At 41.3% G+C, this 20,423-nt stretch overlaps 1 non-coding gene across 1 annotated transcript; it reads right to left on the reverse strand.

The window, feature by feature from the left end:
• Positions 1–246: 246 nt before the first annotated feature.
• On the reverse strand, positions 247–353 carry LOC127089033 (small nucleolar RNA R71). The gene has a single exon (XR_007790813.1). It is a non-coding gene; the product is annotated as a small nucleolar RNA R71 (small nucleolar RNA).
• Positions 354–20,423: the final 20,070 nt, after the last annotated feature.

Raw genomic sequence — 20,423 nt, forward strand, 5'->3', positions numbered from 1 at the left:
CAGAGACAATTCACAGGTCTCGCTACTGAGAACCCAAACCAACATTTAAAAATATTTCTTCAATTAGCAGACACTTTTAAAACCAATGGAGCTTCTTCTGAGGCAATACGTTTAAGATTATTTCCTTTTTCCCTCAGAGATAAAGCCCTATCATGGTTAGATTCCCTTCCACCCAATTCCATTACGACTTGGGATAACCTTAAAAGAGTTTTTCTTGCTAGATATTTTCCCCTGAGTAAGACCGCCGTTCTTCGAAACCATATAACTAGATTTACCCAAAACCAAGGAGAATCGTTGTTCAAAGCTTGGGAGAGATATAAAGAGTTGTTACGAGCATGCCCACATCATGGCTTAGAAAATTGGTTAATCATTCAAACCTTCTATAATGGACTTCATTACAACACAAAGATGACCATCGACGCTGCCGCAGGCGGTGCTCTGATGAACAAACCTTATCCTGAAGCTAGTGCCCTCATTGAAGATATGGCTCAAAACCATCAATCATGGGGAGTCGAACGAGCAACAGTTGAGAAGAAGGAAGCCCAAGGAGGAGTGCATGAACTAAGTTCTATAGACATGATGCAAGCTAAAATGGATGCATTAGCCCTTAAGGTCGAGCATATGTGCATAAACCCGAATACTGTAGCAGCAGTTTCGTCGGATTGTGAGATATGTGGAACCAAAGGACACCAATCTGCAGAGTGCAGTCTATTAAATGAAACCCACTCTGAGCAAGTGAATTACACCCAAGGGAACCCATACTCGAATACCTATAACCATGGATGGAGGAATCATCCGAACTTCACATATAAAAACAATAACCCAATCCAAAATAATGCACCTCCGAGACCTAGTTATCAAGCCCCTAGATCAAATCAACCTATGCAACCTGTGCCACCAAAGCCGAGCCTTGAGAAAATTACGGAAAATTTTATCACCGCTCAAACCCAACAAAACAAGGAGTTCATGAACCAAAACATTCATGTTAACGAATTGATTACTCAGTTAGGAACCAAGGTTGACCAAATAGTTACTCATACCAAGATGCTTGAAACCCAGATCTCTCAGGTAGCTTTAAACCAAACCCCTCAGACTACACCTGGAGGACAATTTCCTGGACAACCTCAACAAAATCCAAGAGGACAAGCCAATGCCATTACCCTACGAAGCGGGAACGCTTATGATGAGCCACCAAACCCCAGATTGAGTGAATCCAAAACTTCTAAGGAATGTACCAAACCCATGAACGAAGTAAAGGAACCAGAGGAAACTGAAAACCAGGAAGGTCGAGAGAAAGGCGAAGAACCTAAAGATAAAACTTACGTACCACCCCCGCCATATAAACCACCTATACCATATTCACAAAGACTCAAACAAACCCAGATAAATAAACAGTATCAAAAATTTATTAAAGTTATAGAAAAGCTTCATGTAGAAATCCCTTTCACAGAAGCCATCACCCAAATACCTTCTTATGCAAAGTTTCTCAAAGACATCCTTACCAACAAACGTAGACTTGACGATCCGAAGCCTTTGGAATGTAATGCTATTTCCGAGGACAATTTCCTGGAAATTTCTCCATTCCTTGCCTTTTGGGTAATCATGTCATCGAAAAAGCTCTTCTAGACTTAGGAGCTAGTGTGAGCTTAATGCCTTTAGCAGTTTGTGAGAGGTTAAACTTAGGAGAATTACAACCCACTAAGATGTCACTTCAGTTAGCCGATAGATCTGTTAAGTATCTTATAGGCATTTTAGAAGATGTTCCTGTTAGGATAGGTCAGTTATTTATCCCTACTGATTTTTTTGTCATGGACATCAAAGAGGACAATGATATACCAATCCTTCTAGGTAGACCGTTCTCATCGACTGCAGGAGCCATAATAGATGTCAAGAAAGGAAAGTTGACATTTGAAGTAGGTGACGAGAAAATAGAATTTATACTTTCGAAATTTCTTATGGCACCTGTGATGGGAGATTCATGTTATGCCTTAGATATCATTGATGAATGTGTTAGAGAATTAGAACAAAAAGAAATTATAAAAACAATCAAGTTACCATCAACTCTCATAAGGGAAGATGATGACTTTAAGAAACCCTACATCGATGATAACCTTTACGAATGTTTATCCCTTACCCCAGATCCTATGACATGCCCTAAGAAACCAACCTTAGAACTTAAGGAATTGCCTAAGAACCTGAGATATGAGTTCCTCGATGAAAAGATGAATCGTCCAGTTATAGTTAGTGCTACCTTGAGCCAAGAGGAAACGAACCAACTTTTAGACGTTTTACGAAGATATCCCTCAGCCTTAGGATATAATATCTCTGACCTGAAAGGTATAAGCCCATCCGTATGCATGCATCGGATTTCGCTCGAAGAAGATTCAAAACCCTCTAGGGAACATCAGAGAAGGATAAACCCTATAATGAGTGATGTTGTTAAAAAGGAAGTTCTTAAGTTACTTGAGGCAGGTATCATCTACCAGATCTCGGATAGTAAGTGGGTGAGCCCTGTGCATGTAGTACCTAAAAAAGGAGGCATCACAGTCGTGCAAAACAATAAAGGCGAACATGTAGCAAAACGTTTAGAAGGAGGATGGCGGATGTGTATAGACTATAGAAAATTAAATAAAGCAACTAGGAAGGATCATTTCCCTTTACCATTTATAGACCCGATGTTGGAGCGTCTAGCCAGACACTCTTACTTCTTCTATCTAGATGGATACTCTGGATTCTTCCAAATACCTATCCACCCCGAAGATCAAGAAAAAACTACCTTTACATGCCCTTATGGAACCTTTGCCTACAGACGAATGTCGTTCAGCCTCTGTAATGCCCCAGCTACTTTTCAGCGCTGCATGATGTCAATCTTTGCAGATTACCTAGATGGTATCATGGAAGTGTTTATGGACGATTTCTCGGTTTGTGGATTTGATTTCCATAATTGTCTTTCTAACCTTGAGAAAATCCTGGAGAGATGCGTGGAGGTAAACCTCATGCTAAATTGGGAAAATGTCATTTCATGGTAACCGAAGGAATAGTTTTAGGACATATAGTTTCCGAAAAAGGTATAGAGGTAGATAAAGCTAAAATAGAAGTTATAGAAAACCTAAAACCACAAAAACCATCAGAGAAGTCCGAAGCTTTCTTGGACACGCTGGATTCTATCGGCGTTTTATTAAGGACTTCTCCAAAATCACCAAACCTTTAACTGGACTTTTAATGAAAGATGTTGAATTCATTTTTGATGAAAAATGTAATGATGCATTTAATCTTTTAAAGCAAGCGTTAGTAACGACACCCATTATGAAACCACCTGATTGGTCGGAACCTTTTGAGATAATGTGTGATGCTAGTGATTATGCAGTTGGAGCTGTTCTAGGACAAAGGAAAGATAAAAAATTACATGCCATTTATTATGCCAGTAGAACCCTAGATGCTGCCCAACTTAACTACGCAACAACTGAAAAAGAATTACTCGCTGTAGTTTTCGCTATAGACAAATTTAGATCTTATCTAGTAGGAGCAAAAATTATAGTTTACACCGATCATGCTGCCATTCGTTACCTATTAAGTAAAAAAGATGCCAAGCCCAGATTACTCCGATGGATTCTATTACTACAAGAGTTTGATTTAGATATAAGAGATAAAAAAGGCACTAAAAATGTAGTAGCCAATCACCTTTCTAGGTTAGAACATCTAAAACCTGAACTAGTACCCATAAATGATGATTTTGCCTATGATAGACTGATCGCTAGAGTAGAAACCATTGAAGATAATAACCTAGATCCTTATGAGCACTCCCAAAATTCCTTAGCAATAAGTAACATACCCTGGTATGCAGACTTCGTTAATTACCTAGTTGCTGATATAGTACCCCCTGATCTTGACTACCACCGCAAGAAGAAATTCTTCCACGATGTGAGAAACTTCTATTGGGATGAACCGCTCCTTTTCAAAAGGGGTAAAGATGGAATTTTTTGCCGTTGCGTTCCGGAAGAAGAGGTAAATAATATTATCGAGCATTTTCATTCTGCACCTTATGGTGGACATGCGAGCACATCTAAGACATACGTCAAGATTCTTCAAGTTGGCCTATTCTGGCCTACCATGTGGCGAGATGTCTATGCTTGCATTGTCAAGTGTGATAGATGCCAACGCACTGGAAACATTTCAAGGCATGATGAAATGCCTCTAAGAAACATTCAGGAAGTAGAACTCTTTGACGTATGGGGTATAGATTTCATGGGACCTTTTCCACCATCCTTAGGAAACAGGTATATCTTAGTAGTTGTAGACTATGTATCTAAGTGGATTGAAGCTATAGTTGCACCCACAAACGACACTAGGGTAGTAATCAAACTATTTAAAAACTATATATTCCCTAGATTTGGAACACCACGTTTAGTCATAAGCGATGGAGGATCACACTTTATATCGAGAATATTTGACAAACTTTTAAGAAAATATGGAGTTAGGCATAGAGTAGCAACACCATACCACCCACAAACTAGTGGCCAAGTAGAAGTATCTAATAGGGAGATAAAACAAATCCTAGAGAAAATTGTTTCTATTTCTAGGAGAGACTGGTCTCAGAAGCTTCAAGAAGCATTATGGGCCTATAGAACCGCTTTCAAAACCCCTATAGGAATTACTCCTTATCAACTAGTTTATGGAAAATCCTGTCACTTACCGTTCGAATTAGAGCATAAGGCCTATTGGGCCATTAAAACTTTGAATTTAGACTACCTAGCCGTTGGAGAAAAGCGGACCCTAGACATTCATAAATTAGAAGAACTTAGGCAATCGGCCTACGAGAATGCAAAAATATATAAAGAGAGGACAAAAGCCTATCACGACAAAAGAATAATAAAGAAAAATTTCAATATAGGAGATCTTGTTCTCCTTTTTAACTCTAGGTTACGACTCTTCCCTGGAAAGCTACGTTCAAGATGGACTGGTCCTTTCGAAGTATCCAAGATTCTGAGATCCGGAGCCGTAGAAATCAAGAACGATACCTGTAGTCCATTCATTGTAAATGGACAAAGACTGAAACTCTACGAAGGAGGAGACATTCTGTAACACCTCAAAATTTGCCCTCCTCTCTTGGGACTAGCATTAACATATTTGCATGTCATTTTAGGTCATTAGGCATTTCATATTGCATATCATGTGATTACATTGTGCCATCCATCTTCCCAAGTCTTGATCAGAAGATGAGGAAGTCAGAGGGTGCAAGCCTAGGGTTTACTGACTGATCATGGCCATCTGAGGATTGGGCCGTGAATTAGGGTTTCAGGATTCTCAAGGGTATTGGTCTTCATATTGATTGAATTGATGCATCATCATCATCATGGGTGGATGTCATCAGAAGATTGAAGAAGATTCCTTGAGATTAGGGTTTTGACCACTGGCCAACCCTAATCAATTGTGTTGGGTCAGTCATGGTTTAGTCAGGAGATGAGGTTCATGTTGGCTATGAGGATCATGTTGTGATTAAATGGTGATTATTGAGGCTAGGGTGTCACCCTTGAGCCATTTCAGTTGAAGACTGGGGTTCAAATTGATCTGTGCATTGCCAAATTCATCTGTCAGATGAAAAGTCAACTGTGGTCAACTGTACATGATCTGATGGATTTGGAGGTGAAAACAAGTTAGACACACTTCATTCATGTTGGAACAAGTGTTATATGACATCTCAAAGCTTAAGAATGAAGAAAATCAAGTCAGGACAAAAACTGCCAAAAATAGCAGGTGACTTGTAACTGAAGTTTCCAAAAATGGAAAGTTTTTTGACCTCAAAAACAGATGTCCAAGGAAGCTTCAAATGAAAAATTGTTCAACATGACAGATGTAGATCTTGTTCTTACCTTTCCAAAAAGTCCAAGAACTTGAAAATCCAATGTACGGTTTGCAAAATATGGCTCAGTGAATTTCAAAAAAGACCCGTAATCAGGAGGTCATAACTACCACATACTTTGTCCAAATTGCAAGTTCTTTATATGCACAAACTCCATTTGATATGTACTTTGAGGGTGCATCATTGGATTTGTTCAAAAATGGCCAAGGCAAAAAGTCACTTTTCAACTGGACAGCTGAATTGGACCAGGGGCAAAATTGTCCAAAAGTCAAAATATTGGGAATTTTTGAATGGGACTTTTTCCAACACCTCAGGAATGGCATTTTAAGTGTGTTTGAATATTCATTTCATGGTTAATGCACATGGTTTGAGTTTTGTCTTGAAAAATGGAAATGACAAAAATGGACATTTTGCAAATACATGGTGAGTTTGAGAAATACATGACCAATTGCAATGGGAATTGTTTCTACACTTCACATATGGTGTTTTGGACCTGTTGGAACCAATTGTGAGCTGGCATGTGCTGTCATTGTGTATGGACCAATTTGCCCTCATTTGCAAAATTACAATTTCACTAATTAAGCCAAAATGCTAATTAACATGATTAGTGATGGATTAAGCTACCATATATATTCATAATCACTCCATAATCATAACAGAAAATCACTTTTACCAAGATTGGATCTCAAACTTTCCAAATTCTCAAGTTTTCTCTCAAAATCTCAAGAACACCATAAACACAAAACTTCATCAAACTTCATCAAATCTCAACCAATTTTCGAGATTCTTTTTGCATTCATCTCCTCTCATCAATATCTCAATCTGTTTTGGAAATTGGAGGAGGAAAAGCTTCAAATCGTGGCTGTCAAAGAAGCATCATCCATGGTGAAATGATGAATTCGCGCGCTAGAAGCTCTTGCAATCGCATCTAACCGTTCCATTTGTCTTCCTCATCATCCTACTGCAACTGTTTGAAGGAATTAAAGCTCAAGAACAACGAAATCACCGCTGCCATTACAGGTTTGAGAAATTTCGAATCTCATGTTTTGCCAAATTGCTATGTGCATTCTATAGTTCACTTCATGTAGAGCACGGTGATAGTTTTAGAATTTCAAATGATGAACCGTAGGCTGAGAAATCTTGATTTGAAGTTATGAACACAAACCCTAACCTCTTCGATTCGTTTGATTTAGGAATTGTTAGGTTGCAATAGGTTGATATTTAGATTGTGCTCGATTAGACGGTTCGAACGGTTACTCGCATGCCAATTTTCGTTAAGTTTTGGTGTTCATCATGTTTACGCCGTTTCTGGAAAATCTGGGAAGAAGACGATAGATTTCTGGAATTTGAGAGTGTTTGATCCATAAAACCGTTCAAATTTTCAAACGCGGTGTTTCCCGCTCCCGCCATTGCTTATTTACAAAACTGCCATTGGCTATTTCAATTGATTTGTTTAATTATTAAAAAATACATAACACCTTTAAAAAATTCATAAAAAATAGTAGAAAAATCATAAAATTATGGAGATTTTTCCCTTGACTTTGTTGACTTGTGTAGGATTTTTTTGACCTATTGGTCAAAGTTGTGCTTGGCAAATATTTTATTTGGCATAGGCTTTTCTAATGTATGTTCATTTTTGATACACTTTGCCAATTGTTTCATGAAATACTCATATCATAAAATAAATGGCTGAAAATTTTTGTGGTGGTTCTTGACTCATTGAGGATTATTTATATGTAAATTTCATGAATTTTTGATACCTGGTTAGAGAGCAGCAAATTCTGGAACTTAGGTGTGACAATTTGTGTCACACCTCTTGATGTCAACTTGTTGAATTTAATTGGATGACCTATGCATGTTGGAATTGGCTGAAATTTTGCATGATGACTTGTTGACATGTTAGGATGCTTGATGAATTTTTGTGGAATTGTTCGTTGCATTTTCAATTTAATCTTGATTTTTCATTTCTGGTTGTTGAAATTGCAAGCTCATGTGATACATGTTGGTAGATTGATTGGGAAATCCTCATATTGTATTGTATAATCATGAAATTTGACATGCATGAACTAGACACATGTTAGGACCTCCCTGTTTTGGTCTCATCCATTTCTTTTTTGTTTTCAATGAGATATGAATTTTTGAAGTGGATGTATGTATTGATGTTGTGATTTGGAGCCTATGATTGTGTCTGTTTTTGTTGATTTTCATTGGCATGGTTCCCTTTGCCCAATTAAGCTCAAATTTGACATGGTAGACCTTGATTGACCCCTGTTTAGGTGTATTTAATTTGAGAATTTTTGGATGTGTTTTGGTATGGATTTGAGTGCAATAATTCTGTTTGCATGTTTGATGCTTCATTTGAACCAATGTGGATTGTTTTGTGCATAGAATGAGCATAATGGATGATGTAAACATGAGACCAATGATGTTTGCTCTTGTTTGATGTTAATTTGAGTTGTGATTGTGAATGCCTTGCTGTTTTAACTTTTTTGTTGCTTTTGGACCCTAGGCTTGGCCTAGTGGTCTAGTTGCTAATATTTGCTTGATTTTTCAGGATCAAAAGCATAAGGCACATGGAGAATGATGCAAATCAATTTTAATTGATGTTGTTGATGTTTGTACACTAACATAACATTGTTTTGTAGGTGTTGGAGCTTGGGCTTAAGCCTTGAGCTTGCTTTGTGTTGTATTGTTTAAACTGTTTGATTGTTTGCTGTACAATTTGTCTGATTGAATACTGACTGAGTTTGATTGTTTCCAGGTACTTTAGTTGCTCAGTTCCTTGTGAACTATTGCTTTGCTTTGCTTAAGCAACTTGCATTTGAGGTATAACCTTCTTACTTCATGTAGTCTGGAGACCCGGCTGTTACCGGGTCGGGCAAATAAATGTCTGAAGTCCTCCTTAAGAGGCAATGCTTGTGGTTGTTTATTTTTAAGCCCAAGCAGGTGAAAGTCCTTTAAATAAGGCAATTGGTGGAAGGTAGGGACAAGCAGTCTGTCCCCCACTATTCAGTTGAGTCTTCTCCTTGCTCCCATTACATGGTTGTAGCATTGAGATCAAAAGCCCAAGATCCGTGCAGTGCACATTGAGTCAGAGTCATCGAGTATAGAAGGGTTCCCCTATTCTGGACCCATGCTCATTTGTCAGCTCTCCCTGGTTAGGGATAAGAGCTGTGAGGTCTGATCCTCACTTCACCTTTTCATCTGCTTCACCTTAGCCTCGTAATGGCAAGGTTAAGAGCAAACACAGCCTGTACAGACGATTGCTTAGGCAGTCAAACCTGATTGATTGAGCCCCCTTGTTTGGCTATAGTGCGTGTTATGTGGATATCTGGTTGACATGCTTGTTTGAGATACCTGTTCTCATTTGATGATATATGATTGTATGCTTGTGTGCTAGCTTCTTTCCTGGTTAGGTTAGTTTGCTTATGCAAGTAGGATAGAAAACCGAACTTAGGGTTAACGATGCATGACAACATTAGGCTCGAGTCTCAGCTCCCTAGTTGTGTATCTTTCCCCGGTTTCTGGTTAGCAATTTAGTCCCTTTCAGGGGAACTACATCGCCCTGATCCTCGTTCCAGACGAGGTATGTAGGCAGGTGGTCGTGCGAGACCACTCCGGGCAACCTTTTTCTTTTTTGCGTGTGTTTACATGTTATCTGGCTGTATGTTTGGGTTCGGATGCCGACGTAAGCCCAGTGATTGGCTGTCGGGCTCCATGTTTGCCCTTTTGAGTGAGTTTTGGTTCGGATGCTGACGTAATTCCATCCAGTGGTTGTCGGGCTCCATGTTTGCCACCCATCTTGTTTGATTGTTTTGTGTTGTTTGGCGTGCGTAAGCCGAACTACAGTGGCTCTGATTCTTGTTCAGACAAGATATGTAGGCATAAGGTGCGATACCTTATCGAGCTCGTTCCTCTTAACCCCACCTGCGTTCCCTGTGTATGTGTGTGATGTTTAGCAACCTATTCTTTATTCTAGGACGTGGATCCCTAGGAGTACCTAGGACGTGAGGGGTGCTAATACCTTCCCCTCGCGTAACCGACTCCCGAACCTTTTCTCTCTGGTCGCGAGACCATGTCTTTCCAGGTTTCTCTGAGCGTTTCCTTTCCCTATCTTGGGATAAATAACGCGCAGTGGCGGCTCTGTGTGTTTTTATTTTCGAGTCTCGCCGGTTGGTTTTTCGCAGGATGCGACCAGCTGGCGACTCTGCTGGGGATAACCGGATGTAGACCTATGCTGGTCCATCGTCCCTAAGCGAGTCCTTCCTAGCGTTCTAGGATTAGTTTAGGTTGCTTGTTTGTGTTATTTATTGCATTTATTATTCTAACTAGTGTGTATATATTTGCATTAAATACTTGCATGCATCATACTATCATGTTGTTGCCGTCCTCATGCAGGTGGTTCCTCTGTTTGGGGGTGGGTGTTCTGAGTGGGGCTAAAACCCAGGCCCGAGTATACACCTAGGACTAGTGTGGTCTCACGTTGCCTCTTTCATGTTAAGTCAACATGTGCCTGGCGGCGTGATGTACCACAAGCCAGACGAGGTTCATTTGATAGTGCTTTCCTCTGTGGAGTATCCACTTTGGTTTAGTTACGTCTTCTGAGCTATTGACTCTGGTGACCGATCATTTCCCGGATCTTTGGTTTAGACGATCTTAAGGGAGCTACAATGGCACACCCGAAAGGGCAAACCCATTGAGTATCTCTGCCCGATTGTCGAGACTATTGTCCGCCTTAGGATGACCCGTTTAGAATTTACCTGTGAGGGGAGGGTGATTCTTTCAGATGCGTGTTCAGATGGTGACTTTTTGATCTGTGATTCAGAGACATATTTATAAGTCGGATTTATGGTCATTTATTGTCGTGACGCCGGAGTGCTGTCCGTGGACATTTATCAGTGGGGATCCGTTTATTTCAGGATTCCCCGGGCCGAGTTATTTATCAGTGGGGATCCGTTTATTTCAGGATTCCCCGGGCCGATTCAGATGATGATGGGTATCTGCTCAGAGATTGATGATGATGATGATGATGATGATGTATCTGTCTTCCGTTTATTTCGGAACCCATAAGTCGGATTGGTGGTTACTTGTTTCCTCAGATGGTTATGATCAGTTCAGAGATCAGGCTTCAGTGCAACAGATGATTGGAGGACTTGGAGGATGGCCCAGTGCATTGCATACATCTGCATCATTCTCATTTTGCATTCATCTGCACCAGACTTACGTCTAGCCATATGGGGAGTATGATGGATTGAGAATCTGGTTGAGAGACATCTTGAATTTCAGAATCTGGATGTCAAAATGTTATCTGTCTCGATGAAACCAGAATCAAAAGACAGAATCTTCCTCATATGGACAGACGTTGCATTCATGCATATTAACCTGTTTGCTGTTTTGCAGGAATCATTGCTCGTACTCGCAGAACCGTACCTTTGCACTCAACACGCCCTCACAGATATTACACCAGGCGCAATACTCCCAGACTGATGGATCCTCCCAACGCTGACATCCTCGAACTGAAAGAGAAGATGGGAGAGCTGATCAATGTCATGCAAGAGTTCGCCTTGGGGCAGAAAGTAATTGCCGAAAAGGTGGGGAGGATTGAAGACTGGCTGAAGATGGGGAACATGCAAGGAAACGCTTCATCGTCTGGACCGAAGAAATCTTTTGGTAATGACCAGCACAAGGATGAGGGTGAATCGAGTGCTGTGTATACTCAACGCGGACCCAGTAGGGACCTTTACTACCAGCACACCGCTGCGGTAACTATTCCTGCTGACAATCAGCCTGCACAACAGCAACAGCAGCGTCAGCCATTTCAGCGGAGGTCTCCGAGGGTAGGATATCCAGTCAGGAGGAGGATGAGTGATCGGCATTTTGACAGGCCGCCTGTGACATACTCTGTCCTATTGAAAAAGCTGAAAGATATGGGGCTGGTACAGTTGAGGACTTTGGCACCTATGGGACTTGATCAAAGGCCAGCCAATTTTGATGAAAATGTCAAATGTGAATTCCATTCGGGTGCTCCCGGGCACAGTGTAGAGGACTGCAAAGCTTTTAAGCACGTAGTCCAAGACCTGGTGGATTCCAAGGCCCTCAATTTTACATTGTCATTGAATGCTGATGCCAATCCCATGCCGGCGCATGGACAGGCGATGGTGGGTGCAATTGCTGAAAATTCAGATCGCGCCTGTGCGGTAGGTGGAGAGACTGACAGTGACTGCAAGTTCAGTGGTTGGATAAAGCCGTGCGTACCAGAGAACTGGAAGGCCTAACAGATCAGCACTGCCACTCATCCGGAAGAGTAATGATTTCTGTTTTGATTTTATTTGCATGAAAGCCTTGCGTGTTGCCCGACACGTAATGGTTCATTGTAAGGGCCACCTCATGTTTAAATTTGCATTTTCTGCATCATTAATAAATGGATGTTTTTCAGTCAAAAAGCGGTGTTCCCTGTTTTTCATTTATTTTTGCAGTTTTAAAAAAAACAAATAAAAATGGCAATGTTTATTTTCATTTTTCTTTTTTAATTTGTCTCGTCCCAAAGTCAAAAGTAATTCTCCGGATCTCGTTGACAACAATTTGGTTACACCCTCATATGACTTCGACAATCCGAGCAATCAGGCTGAAGAAGAGGGCGAAGAAGATTGTGATCTGCTGGAATTAACCAGGATGTTAAAACCAGAGGAGAAGGTGATTCAGCCGCACATGAGGAGCGGATTGAGGTTGTTGTTCCAAGCACCGTCGAGGTCAGGAAGGAAATAGACAAATGAGGCCGCTTCGGAGGCGAATCGAGAGCAGAATGGTAGCCTTGTTGAAAGAGCATGAGGATGCTTCGCCTAGTCATGTCAGGATATGCCGGGTCGGATACCAATGTCATTGCGCACAGGCTGCCATGGAAAGGAGACTGTCCTCCAGAGAAGCGAAACGCCAGTGCCTATATCAGGAGAGCCATGGTGACTTTGTTTCATGATATGATTCATCATGAAATTGAATGCTATGTTTGATGACATGATAGCAAAGTCCCAAACAGAAGAGGGGCATTTGGTAGATTTGGCCAAGTTGTTTGACCGGTTGAAACAATTCAAACTGAGGTTGAATTCAAGTCAGTGCACTATCAGAGTGCAATCCGGTAAATCGTTGGGGTTCGTTATAAGAGAGGAATCGAGGTTGATCCTGCTAAAAATAAAAAAAAAAAAAAAAATAAAAAAAAAAAACGACAACAAAATGCCTGAACCGAGAACAGAAAGAGAGGTTCGTGGTTTCATGGATAGATTGAACTACCTGTCATGGTTCACATCTCATCTAACAGCCACGTGCGAACCTATATTCGAGATGTTGAAAAAAAGAAAGATCAAACGGTCAGGTGAAATAATGATTGCCAAGGGGCATTGAAAAATAAAAGGATAAGTTGCAGGAACCTCTGATTCCGATGTCTCCTATGGAAAGAGACTGTTAATCTGGTACTTAGGAGCCTTCGAGGGGTCTACGAGGTGTATTGGGTCAGCATGACGCGTCTTGTCGAAAAGAGTATGCAATTTACCTTAGCAAAAAGTTTGTCGACTGTGAAACAGTACTCTCACTGTTCGAAAAAACTTGATGTACTTTGGCATAGGCTGCTCGCCGACTGAGACAGTATATGCTGGTTCATGCCACTTTGTGGATTTCAAGATGGATCCGATCAAGTATGGGTTTGAGAATCCAGCATCGACCGGACGGGTTGCGAGAAGAGCAAAAGAATATTGACTAATTTGTGATGCTCTCAGAAAGCAACCAAGGGGTGTATTGTCTGATTACATCTCTCCGCAACCCATTGAGGATTATCAACCGATGAAGTTCGAAGTCCCTGATGAGGACATCTCGAGGTGCTCTAATCGAAAGATTGAGAGTAACCGATCCCGGAGGAAGGGCCTGACCCCAAATCCGAACGGATTCTGATGTCTGATGGGGAGGTTAAGGTGAATAAGTTTTGGTTGCCCGGATTAGCATTTGAATGCACCAACGATGGTGGCTGAATACGAAGCTTGTATCCTGGGTATTGAACTCCGATGCGCACATCTACTGGGGCAACTCCTTTCTCACTGGTATATGGAATGGAGGCTGTATTACCTGTTGAAGTTCAGATGCCCTCTTTAAGAGTCCTGAGGGACGTAAAATTGCAAGAGGCTGAACGGGTAAGGACCCGGTATGAAGAGTTGAGCCTGATTGAAGAAAAGAGGCTAGCCGCCATCTGTCATGGGCAGTTGTACCAACAACGGATGAAGCGTGCTTTTGACAAGAAGGTGCGACCTCGGGTATATCACGTAGGTGATATGGTGCTGAAAAGGATCCTTCCTCCTCAAAACGATCGAAGGGGCAAATGGACACCGAATTATGAAGGTCCATTCGTGGTCAAGAAGGTTTTCTCTGGCGGAGCCTTGTTGTTAACGACCATGGATGGCGAGGATTTTCCATCCCCTGTGAATGCGGACGCAGTTAAAAAATACTTCGTATAAATTGACCCGCTGGACGAAAAGAATAAAATAGTCCAGGCAAAAATGGGCATCCCGGCGAACCAAAAACAGAAGGAAAGGTTCGGGCAAAAATTAGGGATATAGATGAAAAAATGTACACCCGGCAAGTCGAAGACCTGAAAAGGCAACTTGGGCAAAAAGGGGTATCCCGGTGGACTGAAAACCCGAAAGGGCGGTCCAGACAAAAGAGGGATTGAAACGAACAACTGCGTCTAGCATGATCGTTTGCGCTTTGGTTAAAGCATCATGGATAATACCCGGTAGGGATCAGTTGGAAACGTCTTGTTCAGAAGGCAGAAAGCATGGAGAGTCTGAGGACATATGGGGTGTAACCGAGTTGGAACTCGATGAGATTACGGGTTTCACATTGCCATTAGGATAGATTTTTCCTTTTGAGTGCAATTACCTCTTTTCAGGAATTGTTTCCTTTGTATTGCTCCTTTGAGCCACACACTTTTCCAATCAATAAAATGCACATTCAGTCAAATAATTTTGTTTTTGTTTTTCATAACCGCTTTGATTGCAAAAACATCCGATTATTTTTGATAAAGAATTTTGCATTTTAAAACATACAGGTGTCCTTCCAATGCATGTTTATAAGATTGAAAGCTTGAAATCTTATTTGGAAGGTTGAGTGACTCAAGTGTTGAAATCTTGACACGCCTGGGGCACGGTTTTATCTGACGATCTGTTTTGCAGGTACTGTTAGATATTTTCACTCACTTGCAGGTTGTGATGTGGAAGCTTTGTCACAGATCCCCAGAGAGTTCGCTCAGGAACGAATGAATATGAAAGAATGACGGTGACGTTGAGGCGTGCGACGATCCTTGATGATAATCAAGAAGACTCTTCAAAGTCGGAAGATTGGAAAGTATGTAATTCCCTGCAGAGCCCGATCAGGGACGAGTGCGTGAGGAGGAACGGAGGGGCGACGAGAGACGTCCGACGACCTTTGGAATTAACCAAGAAGACTCTTCAAAATCGAGAAATCGAATTTCTGTATAAATCCCAGGAGTACGTCTCTCGTCGAGCGCGGAGCGACTTGGAATACAAGATGATGGAGCAGAAAAGGTCCAGACGAGTCTGGGAATTCTCAAAAGTGGAAAACTGATACGAGATTGGAAGGTGGATACCGTGGTTCGACGAGTCGACGGGTGTTCTGTACCAACTTTTCTCATTTCCCAGCTAAGTCCCCAAGCAGAGTCATAGGACTAGCTCCCCAGCAGATCCAAGGTCTGTAACTTCTCCAGCCGAGTCAAGATGGTTGTCCCCGGCAGGTTTAAAATGGTGTTTCCTCAGCGGCCAGGCCAGAAGGTTGTTACTCCCCGAGTGGAGCGGGTCTTTTTCAAAGAAATATATCTCCAACAGTGTTCATCCTACCAGTGGATTGAACAAGTTCCCGTAGCGGACGGATTTCTGCATCCCCAGCCGAGGGTATCCTACATGTGGATTGATTGGGTCCTCCCCAGCGGAGTAGTTGTCGTTCCCCTAGCAGGGTCTGGATGGTATTCCCCCAGCAGGTTGAAGATTGCTCTTTTCCCCAGCGGGAGTATCTGTGAGGGTTCCCAAAGCAGAGTTGGGATCTATATCCCCAGCAAGTCAAAGACTGTGGTATTCCCACAGAGTGCAGTGAAGGATCTGTATCCCCAGCATGTCCTCGAGAGGGTGGGGTGCAAAGGAGGTATTCCCCAGCATGTCCTCGAGAGGGTTGGGTGCAAAGGATCTGTATCCCCAGCAAGGGTTGTCTATTTCCTAGCAGCAGTGCTATCCCCGGCAGGGTGGAAATCGGAGCAGTGGCGAGTTCCTCAGCAGAGAGTCTCGTTTTCCCCAGAAAATTCCCTTGAGGGGGATATTTTTATGCATTCATCATGTAGAATAAGCATTGCATATTGCATAGAAAAATAAATAATCGCGTAGCATTTCCATAATTATGGAGCATTACGCAGAAGAAATCAAGCATGCATCATTGCAAACGTCAGCTAGTCTCAAGCCGTGGTTACTGTTTGAGAGGTATTTTGCCCGAAAATGAAAGTGTTACTCCGAGTAGTATAGCCTCATGATTGGATCACAGGTATTGTCCCAGTGGTACGACACTGGAGAAGACTCCTTCCGTCGGACGGAGATGGAAAAGGGATGTATTCAACGCAACCCAAACTGTGGTTACCGCTTGAAGATTTGGGGTTCACCAAAGGTGAAGATGTTACTCTGAGGAGATTAGCATCACAACGTCAGATCAGCAATGTTCCCCAGTAGTGCGATATTGGAGGAAATGTTCCCGTCGGACAGAGATGGGGATACAGTCAGAAGACGTTACGCGATCAGCGCGATTCAAGCCGTGATTACCGCTTGAGGTTTGGTTTTGTCTGACAGCGAAGACGATGCTCCGAGGAGTTCAGCATTGTGAGTTTGGAACCACCGTTTCTTCCCAGACATCAGTAAGTGTTTGGTCGATCATTGTTTGATGTCTGTCCGCATCATTGTTTGATGTCTGTCCGCATCATTGTTTGATGTCTGTCTGCATCATTGTTTGATGTCTGTCCGCATCATTGTTTGATGTCTGTCCGCATCATTGTTTGATGTATGTCCGCATCATTGTTTGATGTCTGTCCGCATCATTGTTTGATGTCTGTCCGCATCATTGTTTGATGTCTGTCCGCATCATTGTTTGATGTCTGTCCGCATCATTGTTTGATGTCTGTCCGCATCATTGTTTGATGTCTGTCCGCATCATTGTTTGATGTCTGTCCGCATCATTGTTTGATGTCTGTCCGCATCATTGTTTGATGTCTGTCCGCATCATTGTTTGATGTCTGTCCGCATCATTGTTTGATGTCTGTCCGCATCATTGTTTGATGTCTGTCCGCATCATTGTTTGATGTCATGTCAACATCATTGTTCGGTGCCTGTAAACATCGAGTTTCCTCCGGTCATTGGTTAATGTCTGGTCGAGCTTTTTTTTGGTGTCAGTAAACATCATCGTCCGATGTTCAGTAAACGTCGAGTTTCTTCCCAGTCATCAGTCAGTGTCTGGTTGAAGGTGTACCCTCTGACGTGTTGCCCTTAGAGTGGTGATTAGTGAAGTTTCCGACTATCAGGTTGAAGCACTTATGGTATTCAGGCCAGTTTTTCGGAGTTCAGACCGAAGTGGTTTTCGGACCAGGTAGAAGAAGAGAAAATTTTCGGGGTTCAAGAAAAGCAAAAAAAGAATGAGAATCCCGAGTGTGTGTGGTGATCAGGCCATGGTTATCCCTGTGTTACCATTTATTTTGGTATCCAGGTCGACGTTGTTCAGAGTTTGTTTCTTCGCCGATGCTGACGGGCGTTGTTAATTATATCCCATCAGAGTGCAAATTGTTCGTCTGTTCTTGGTATTCAATCACTCTTCATCCTGATCATCCGAAAGCCGAGGCTATTTCGTATCGACAGGTTCACAGTGGATTGAATAGGGGCAGCTGTAACACCTCAAAATTTGCCCTCCTCTCTTGGGACTAGCATTAACATATTTGCATGTCATTTTAGGTCATTAGGCATTTCATATTGCATATCATGTGGTTACATTGTGCCAGCCATCTTCCCAAGTCTTGATCAGAAGATGAGGAAGTCAGAGGGTGCAAGCCTAGGGTTTACTGACTGATCATGGCCATCTGAGGATTGGGCCGTGAATTAGGGTTTCAGGATTCTCAAGGGTATTGGTCTTCATATTGATTGAATTGATGCATCATCATCATCATGGGTGGATGTCATCAGAAGATTGAAGAAGATTCCTTGAGATTAGGGTTTTGACCACTGGCCAACCCTAATCAATTGTGTTGGGTCAGTCATGGTTTAGTCAGGAGATGAGGTTCATGTTGGCTATGAGGATCATGTTGTGATTAAATGGTGATTATTGAGGCTAGGGTGTCACCCTTGAGCCATTTCAGTTGAAGACTGGGGTTCAAATTGATCTGTGCATTGCCAAATTCATCTGTCAGATGAAAAGTCAACTGTGGTCAACTGTACATGATCTGATGGATTTGGAGGTGAAAACAAGTTAGACACACTTCATTCATGTTGGAACAAGTGTTATATGACATCTCAAAGCTTAAGAATGAAGAAAATCAAGTCAGGACAAAAACTGCCAAAAATAGCAGGTGACTTGTAACTGAAGTTTCCAAAAATGGAAAGTTTTTTGACCTCAAAAACAGATGTCCAAGGAAGCTTCAAATGAAAAATTGTTCAACATGACAGATGTAGATCTTGTTCTTACCTTTCCAAAAAGTCCAAGAACTTGAAAATCCAATGTACGGTTTGCAAAATATGGCTCAGTGAATTTCAGAAAAGACCCGTAATCAGGAGGTCATAACTACCACATACTTTGTCCAAATTGCAAGTTCTTTATATGCACAAACTCCATTTGACATGTACTTTGAGGGTGCATCATTGGATTTGTTCAAAAATGGCCAAGGCAAAAAGTCACTTTTCAACTGGACAGCTGAATTGGACCAGGGGCAAAATTGTCCAAAAGTTAAAATATTGGGAATTTTTGAATGGGACTTTTTCCAACACCTCAGGAATGGCATTTTAAGTGTGTTTGAATATTCATTTCATGGTTAATGCACATGGTTTGAGTTTTGTCTTGAAAAATGGAAATGACAAAAATGGACATTTTGCAAATACATGGTGAGTTTGAGAAATACATGACCAATTGCAATGGGAATTGTTTCTACACTTCACATATGGTGTTTTGGACCTGTTGGAACCAATTGTGAGCTGGCATGTGCTGTCATTGTGTATGGACCAATTTGCCCTCATTTGCAAAATTACAATTTCACTAATTAAGCCAAAATGCTAATTAACATGATTAGTGATGGATTAAGCTACCATATATATTCATAATCACTCCATAATCATAACAGAAAATCACTTTTACCAAGATTGGATCTCAAACTTTCCAAATTCTCAAGTTTTCTCTCAAAATCTCAAGAACACCATAAACACAAAACTTCATCAAACTTCATCAAATCTCAACCAATTTTCGAGATTCTTTTTGCATTCATCTCCTCTCATCAATATCTCAATCTGTTTTTGGAAATTGGAGGAGGAAAAGCTTCAAATCGTGGCTGTCAAAGAAGCATCATCCATGGTGAAATGATGAATTCGCGCGCTAGAAGCTCTTGCAATCGCATCTAACCGTTCCATTTGTCTTCCTCATCATCCTACTGCAACTGTTTGAAGGAATTAAAGCTCAAGAACAACGAAATCACCGCTGCCATTACAGGTTTGAGAAATTTCGAATCTCATGTTTTGCCAAATTGCTATGTGCATTCTATAGTTCACTTCATGTAGAGCACGGTGATAGTTTTAGAATTTCAAATGATGAACCGTAGGCTGAGAAATCTTGATTTGAAGTTATGAACACAAACCCTAACCTCTTCGATTCGTTTGATTTAGGAATTGTTAGGTTGCAATAGGTTGATATTTAGATTGTGCTCGATTAGACGGTTCGAACAGTTACTCGCATGCCAATTTTCGTTAAGTTTTGGTGTTCATCATGTTTACGCCGTTTCTGGAAAATCTGGGAAGAAGACGATAGATTTCTGGAATTTGAGAGTGTTTGATCCATAAAACCGTTCAAATTTTCAAACGCGGTGTTTCCCGCTCCCGCCATTGCTTATTTACAAAACTGCCATTGGCTATTTCAATTGATTTGTTTAATTATTAAAAAATACATAACACCTTTAAAAAATTCATAAAAATAGTAGAAAAATCATAAAATTATGGAGATTTTTCCCTTGACTTTGTTGACTTGTGTAGGATTTTTTTGACCTATTGGTCAAAGTTGTGCTTGGCAAATATTTTATTTGGCATAGGCTTTTCTAATGTATGTTCATTTTTGATACACTTTGCCAATTGTTTCATGAAATACTCATATCATAAAATAAATGGCTGAAACTTTTTGTGGTGGTTCTTGACTCATTGAGGATTATTTATATGTAAATTTCATGAATTTTTGATACCTGGTTAGAGAGCAGCAAATTCTGGAACTTAGGTGTGACAATTTGTGTCACACC

The sequence above is a fragment of the Lathyrus oleraceus genome, chromosome 5 (genome assembly GCF_024323335.1).
Source record: "Lathyrus oleraceus cultivar Zhongwan6 chromosome 5, CAAS_Psat_ZW6_1.0, whole genome shotgun sequence".
Classification (NCBI taxonomy): Eukaryota; Viridiplantae; Streptophyta; class Magnoliopsida; order Fabales; family Fabaceae; genus Lathyrus; species Lathyrus oleraceus.